The sequence below is a fragment of the Petaurus breviceps genome, unplaced genomic scaffold, assembly GCF_028583685.1.
Source record: "Petaurus breviceps papuanus isolate PSGF00001 unplaced genomic scaffold, PetGlider_PUasm1.0 175, whole genome shotgun sequence".
In the NCBI taxonomy this organism is placed as follows: Eukaryota; Metazoa; Chordata; class Mammalia; order Diprotodontia; family Petauridae; genus Petaurus; species Petaurus breviceps.
The window spans coordinates 67,230,806-67,237,946 of record NW_027185764.1 but is presented as its reverse complement, the minus strand read 5'-3'; the positions used below and the strand labels follow the sequence as shown (position 1 = coordinate 67,237,946).

The window sequence follows — 7,141 nt, the reverse complement described above, 5'->3', positions numbered from 1 at the left end:
AGAGAGAGAGAGAGAGAGAGAGAGAGAGAGAGAGAGAGATTAAGTGATTAGTCTATTACTACTCAGTAGAGGGCAGAGATAGGATCAAATGCAGACTGTCCTCTCTTTGAGTCAACTTCTTTTATTATACCATACTACCTCTAGCAGTAAGTGCTTCTGGGGTTCAGAAGCAGGAGAAGTCATTTGTGGTCGATATGAGTTAGGAAACACTTTTTTTCTTTTTAAATGTTTTATTGAAGCTCCCTCTTTTCACCTCATTATTATTTCCTGATGACTCTCCTGTCTCTTCAAATCCAGCATTCTTTCCTCTATACCATGTGGTGCTGTCCAGCAGTGAGCTGCAAATGTGTCCCTATAGCTCAGGGCACAGAATGGCCCAGGAGATATTGATTTAAGAATAATCTGCATAGAGGAGTTAATTGAAGCATGAGATCATGGGGGTGGGGGGAAAGGTGAGGTGAGTGTGTAGATAAGATAGAAGAGGGCTGAAGACAGAGCTTTTGGAGGTGGGATGAGGAAGATGGACCAGGGATGAAATGGAGAAGGGCATTTGGAGATTCCGTGATTTTGTGACTGTGTTCCATGCTCTATTTGGCAAGTCTCTATCTCAGCTGAGGAGAGGAGCAAAGAAAATTCCCATATCTATGGGAAATGATGGGGTGTATGTTGTGGGGGGATTTGAGCACATGGGAGGTAATTATCCAAATTGATGGTGTGGATAAGTAGACCACTGTTCAAACAAGAGCTAGACAAGGGAGATAATACTCTTTCTTAGTAGTAGCGTACTTAGGGTCCATCAGGCTTTTAGAAGATCAAGGCCCAAATGATTGCTTAATATTAGCATTAACATGTTTGGACCCCAGGTTTCTTCTTGTGGACTCAAGATCACTGAGGCTTTACGTCCTAGAATGAATATATAGTACAAAATGAATACCACACTTACATCTGAGAAAATGACTGAATTCTCAAAAGGAGAGTCTTTTGAGGTGACAGTTTCAAAGTCAAAGTCATTCCAGGTATGGAGTCAGGTGACCGAAGCAAAAGAGTTATAAGTTCTAAGAAATTTTTCCTCCAGGTGTTTTGAAATCTTTAAGCCAACATAATCTTTACATTAGTGGGGATTTGGTGGGGTGGGTGGGGCAATTCCATCACATTTCTTGTCTTTCCCACTTACAGGTTGAATTCTTCTAGGATGATGAGGCAGTGGATAGGGCACTAGGCCTGGAATCAGAAAAGACTCATATTCCTGAGTTCAAATTTGACCTCACACACTTTCTAGCTATGTGTCCCTGGGCAAGTCACTTAACCTTATTTGCCTCAGTTCCTCATCTGTAAAATGAGCTGGAGAAGGAAATGGCAAATCACTCCAGTATCTTTGCCAAGAAAACCCCAAATGGGGTCATGAAGAGTCAGACATGACTGAAAAACAATTAAACAACAACAACATTCCATCTGGTTCCTGGGCAAGATAGGGAAACCCAGGCTCAAAAAAAAAATAAAAAAAGAAAGAAAAGATGAGAAGGGATATTTTTGTTAGAATATCAGCCTGGGCACTAGAGCACCTTTACTTTCTGACTTCAGATAGTCCTACTTTTATTTCTTTGTGCCTCCTTGGTTTTTCCACTCCATTGCTTCACATGTCCTGTCTATGCTCCTTTCTCATGCAAACCTTGGCACTAGTTAATTAGACTTCCTATAGATGTCCAATCAGTTTGCAGATATTTACCTGACACTATTTGAAAGAACATTTGGTGACCAATAGGGCTCTCTGCTGATTTTTCTTCATAACAATGAGAGACATTACTATTATGTTTAATCATCTGGTCAGTCATGAACGTTGAGAGCCCATCACTGTTCTAGGCACTATTGATGGGGAAGGTAGTGTATAAGCAAACACTAGCATACCCAGGATGGCTGCTAGCACAGGTTCTTTGATCTTCCTTTCTAAAGGAAAGCAACTCAACAGGGGTTAACAATCTTACCTTAATCAAACATGTATATCATTTTCTTAGTTCAGCAGAAAAAGTCAATACCCTGAACTTCAGAAAATACAAACAAAAATTACAAGCAGACAAAAATACAGAAAAAAAATCCATAATTTAATATACCAACAGACAGGGCTTCTAGCTGTCTGACCATTACATACATACAGTGTTAGTTACCAGAGAAAGAAGCACCAGCATCTGGGTTTTCAAAGCAGGGGTGGGGGTTCAATGGCTGCCCAGAGTCTGATCTGGCCAAATCACACAACTCTTCCCACAAGTGAGCCCCAAAGCAAAATCTCACTTCAGTATATACATATATATATATATATATATATATATATATATATATATATATATATAATCTTTCTCCAGTGTCAGAGAACATCCCATTGCCTAATTACAAAGTAGCTAAAGGTATGAGCCTTCCTAAAAAACAAGGCTCCCCTAAGCAAGCTTCTCTTGTTGGGTTCCAAGTGAGGCCCATTAAGGGGCAGGAAAGATCTTCAAATTCCCTTACCATTACAGAAGATGTGCACTGGAAATAAGGACCTTTATAACTGAGGCAGCTCCCTGTCTCATATTTAGGGTTTTTATATCCCATTGAAACAGAAACCAATCCTAACCTAACCTAGGCTAGTTGGCCTTTCTTGGGGAAGTTTTCTTTTGAGATGCTTCATTTCACAGACCATTCACCATAGACTAGAGCACTTTTTCAAAGGCAACTCTGGATCCATTAGCATCTGATCTGAGCATTGAAAAGGAGAGGGTTCTTTGGGTTAGTGGTGGGACCTGGAAGATTTTCTTTAAGGACATTAGAGGACTGGTTCTAACCTGTTTAATATTCCAAGCTGCATTCATTGCCTAGTCAAATTTATTTTGTGCAAAGGGAAGAGAAATGGAGACGAGATTTCCTCCTTTAAGTAATGTCTCTCCCTGGCAGTATTAGTTACTGTATTGTTTTTCGTGTCATTCTTTATCAGAAGCCTCCATATTCTGAATGGCTCAGCTCAGATGTCCTACAGCCTGGGTTGGGTCTTTTGTTGGCCGTCATTGTATTTCTCAGATCCTCAGAGTGTGGACTTTGTGTTCCTGTCTTGTAACAAGCAGCACAGAAGAATGAATCATAGATTCTGCTAACATAGAAGTACAAAGGGATATGACATACAGCCTCTTAGGGGGCAGGGGAGCAAAGGAGGAAAAAAGATAGCCATTCAAAATTTAAGAGGAATGTTTGGAGCCAGCATAGTCTAGCTTTCTTGTGAGCTTTGCACTTAGGAAGACCCACATTCATGCTCTACCCCTAAAATATATCAGATAAACTTCTTCAGACAAATCACTTATTTCTTCAGACAGCTCTCCAGGATTGGCTTCTTAACGAGGTCCATGAAGAGATTTCAGGGAGTTTGTGAACTTAGATTAGGAAAAAAAAATACATATCTTTGTTTTCATTTACCTTTAATTGAAATTGACCATTTCCTTCAATTATTTATAGTACTTTTCTTTTTTGTTTTTTTTTTGAAGGGGGGGAAGGCAGGGCAGTTGGGATTAAGTGATTTGCCCAAGGTCACATGGCTAGTCTGTGTTAAGTGTCTAAGGCCAGATTTAAACTCAGGTCCTCCTGACTCCAGGGCCAGTGCTCTATTCACTGTGCCACCTAGACACCCCTCCTTCAATTATTAAAAAAAATAACTTCTTTAAAGGCCTGAATAGGTTTCACTGGATTGTCAAAGGAATCCATGACACTAGCAAAAGATTAAGAACCCCTTCTCTGGATTATGGAGCAACTAGGTAGCACAGTGGATAGAGGACTGGGCTGGGAGTCAGGAAGACCTGAATTCACATGTGACCTCAGACACTTACTACCTGTGTGACCCTGGGCAAGTCACTTAACCCTATTTGCCTCTGTCTCCTCATCTGTAAAATGAGTTGGAGAAGGAAAAGGCAAACTACTCCAGTATCTTTGTCAAGAAAAATCCAAATGGGATCATAAAGAGTCAGATATGACTGAAATGACTGAATAACAACAACAGATCTCTGGATTATAAGTAACAGAGTAGTTACCCATTTGTATTGATGGAGGGAGAGAGCTTCCACACAAACAGTTCCTCATAAGGATGAAATCACAAGTATTGACCAAAAAGGAAAAGACAAGAAGAGAATGGCATTGAATTTCTTTTTATAGGGAGGAACCCTTCTTAACTATTCAGAAGGACTCTCTATAATCCATAAGGAGTGGTAAACTTTTACTTACCCTTGATTGGGCTATGGAAACGTCCCGGCTCTTGTTTATAGTAAAGGGAGGAAATAATAACATAGGCACTGGGGCTTGCTTTGCACTAGTCAGTGAGAAAAAAATGCTGTCTCATGGAGTGGAGTCAAGTCAATAGGCTCTCAGTGCATGAATTCTCTTGGAATAATTCATTAACTCCCTTTAGATCTCTAAGTCAGGTGGAATTAAATTCTCCTCCTGCAGAAGCTATGATATAATTTAGCATGCTGCAGTTCTCTCTCTCTCTCCCTCTCTCTCTCCCCCCTCTTGTTTTTAGTGGTATCCTAGAGTTAAAATAAAAGTGTGAGGCTTTGAAAAGAGGAGGTCCATGCCATCAAAGATGCTGCCCAAATTTCTGAATTGTTTGCCTATGGATTGATGCTGCTATTTGTGATTATTTGCCAAGGTGAGTGACCCAGTAGAATATAAGCTCCTTGAGGGCAGGGTCTATTTTTATTTTGGCTATTCTAGCCTCAGGCTTAGTGCACAGTTCTATTTTTTGGAGGTACTGTTATTATTGTATTGCAATTGCATTGCATTGTATTATATTTGTATTCATCATTCTAGTGATGATGGAGGAAACTCCCTTTCTCAGTGCAAGTCTGAAATTGGATTGCAACATATAGACTAAGAGCCTTATTGAGGTGTGCTGAGCAGTTGAAGGATTTGTCAATACGTCAGACTTGAACCCACTAGGTCTTCCTGAATCCCTGACTGGTCTCTGATGGTTACATCACTGCTGTGTTGAATGAAATGTTTGTTGACTTAAAGTGAGATGAAGTGAAAGAATTGGGGTTTGGATAAGCAACAATGTAATCAGAAGTAAACCAGTAGCACCCATGGTCTATTTTGGCACTTTGGGCATGGATGGGGGAGGAGATAGAGCTGGGAGAAGCGAGAAGCAAAAACTGCTAATGAAGGGTCTTTTTGCTTCCTTCAGATTTAACAGGTCTCTTGAATTTTTGATGTGATTGAAGCCATTTGAAATCTGCACAATGAGAAAAGAAGCAAACCAAACACCTGATCAGGCAGATAAATTCAAATTATGCACATTGACTAAACTGATGATTAATCAGCTTAATCAATCAAACTCACATTCTATTTCAACAAATAAATATTAAACATTTTTTATATGAATGGTGCCCTGCTAAGTACTGGGGTGGAGTGACAAAGAGATATAAAATGGGGTCATTATCTCATGGTTTCTCCCGTTGGTTCTAATTCTTCCTTACCATATGACTAATGTGAAAATAGGTTCAATATGAATATATATATATATATATATGTAAAGCCTATATCAAATTCTTCTTCTTCTTGGGGGAAGGGGTAGGGGAAAGATGGAGAGAAAATTTGGAACTCAAAATCTTATGGAAATAAATGTTGAAAGCTAAAAATAAATAAATTTTTTTTTAAAAAAATGGGTTCATTGCCCTGGAGATGAGAAATGTACATGTGAAAAGTTAAATAGCAATACAAGATAGTATATAATTCAGCAACAAATACAAGGGTTTAGATAATCACATTAATAAGAACTGATATTGACACCATACTTTAAAGTTTACAGACTACTTTATAGATACTATCTATCACATTTGATTGTCACATCCTGTGAGGGAAGTACTTCCCCAATGGTGTCTTCACCTGTTCTCTTCCCTTCCTTCTCCTCCCCTCCCTGAAATCTGTAATTTCAAGGGGGGGGGGGGGGATGAACTTCTGGCGTGGAAACTCCCTCCACTGATGTAGATTTGTAGTTCTCTGGGAAAGCTGCCTGGTGCAGTGAGAAGTTAAGTGACATATGAACACACATGTGTCAGACATAGAGCTGGAAATCAGATCTTCTTAACTATGAAGCTGGTCACTCTTACTCTCTAGGTAAGCACTGCCCATTTTACAGATGAAGAAACTGAGATTGACAGAGGTTGGGTTTGTAAATGGGATTTGAAGCCAGGCCTTCCTGACTGTAAGCATAATGTTCTATCTATTCATGAAAATAATATTATGATTACTAAAAACCAAAAACCACATAAAGTGCTTAATGTATATTGTAAAGTGCTCAATGTATGTTATCTCATTATTGCTTTTCAACTTTATAAGGTAGCCATATTGTTACTTCCATTTTACAGATGAGAAAATTGAAAGCCAGAGATGTCAAGTGATTTGCCCAGGACAACTCATCTAGAAGGTGGCACAGACAGGATACAAACCCTGGTGTTTTAATGCTTTTTGTCTCTAAGCCTACTTTATACCACAGTTCCTCCAGGAATGTGTTTCTGGAATTCTAAATCAGATGATGTCACAAAAGGTTGGTATTACTTGGGGTAAAATTTTTCTTTTCTTTTTAGATATTTTATTGAGTTTTTTTTTTAAACATCGTTGCTATTTTTTGATGACTCACTTTTCCCCACAATAGGATTTTGCTTTATAATAAATAAATAAGTATAGTCAGGGAAAACAAATCACACTGGCCAAACATGAAAGTATGTGCCTCATTCCACACCTAGAGGCCACCAACTCTTTGCTGAAAGGTGGAAGCATGCTTCACCATCTGTCCTTTAAAGTAAAGATTGATTTCTGCAGTGATCAGAGTTCTGAAAGCCTTTTCAATGCTGTTTCCCTTTTTACTATTGTGGATAGGATGACTCCCCTGCCCATCCCTCCACTCCTGGTTCTATTTATTTTACTCTGTATTGGTTAATGTAAGTCTCCCTAAGTTTCTATGAATTCTGTATATTTGTCAAATGCAATGGTGTTTCCCTATATTCATATATTGCAATCTTTCTTTTCATTTGCCTGTTGATGGATACTCATTTTCCTTCTGATAATTTGCTACTACAAAAATTCTCATGTAAAATATTATATGTATATGTGTATGTTTGTATAGATGTAT

The 7,141-nt window shown here is 38.8% G+C and overlaps 1 long non-coding RNA gene across 1 annotated transcript in view; it reads left to right on the top strand.

Annotated features, from left to right (window-relative positions):
- Positions 1 to 7,141, top strand: part of LOC138159171 (uncharacterized) — a 169,002-nt gene that overhangs the window by 99,119 nt on the left and 62,742 nt on the right. The window contains exon 3 of the long non-coding RNA XR_011167832.1: positions 6,378 to 6,556. This is a non-coding gene — a long non-coding RNA (uncharacterized lncRNA). The remainder of the gene's footprint in view (positions 1 to 6,377; positions 6,557 to 7,141) is intronic.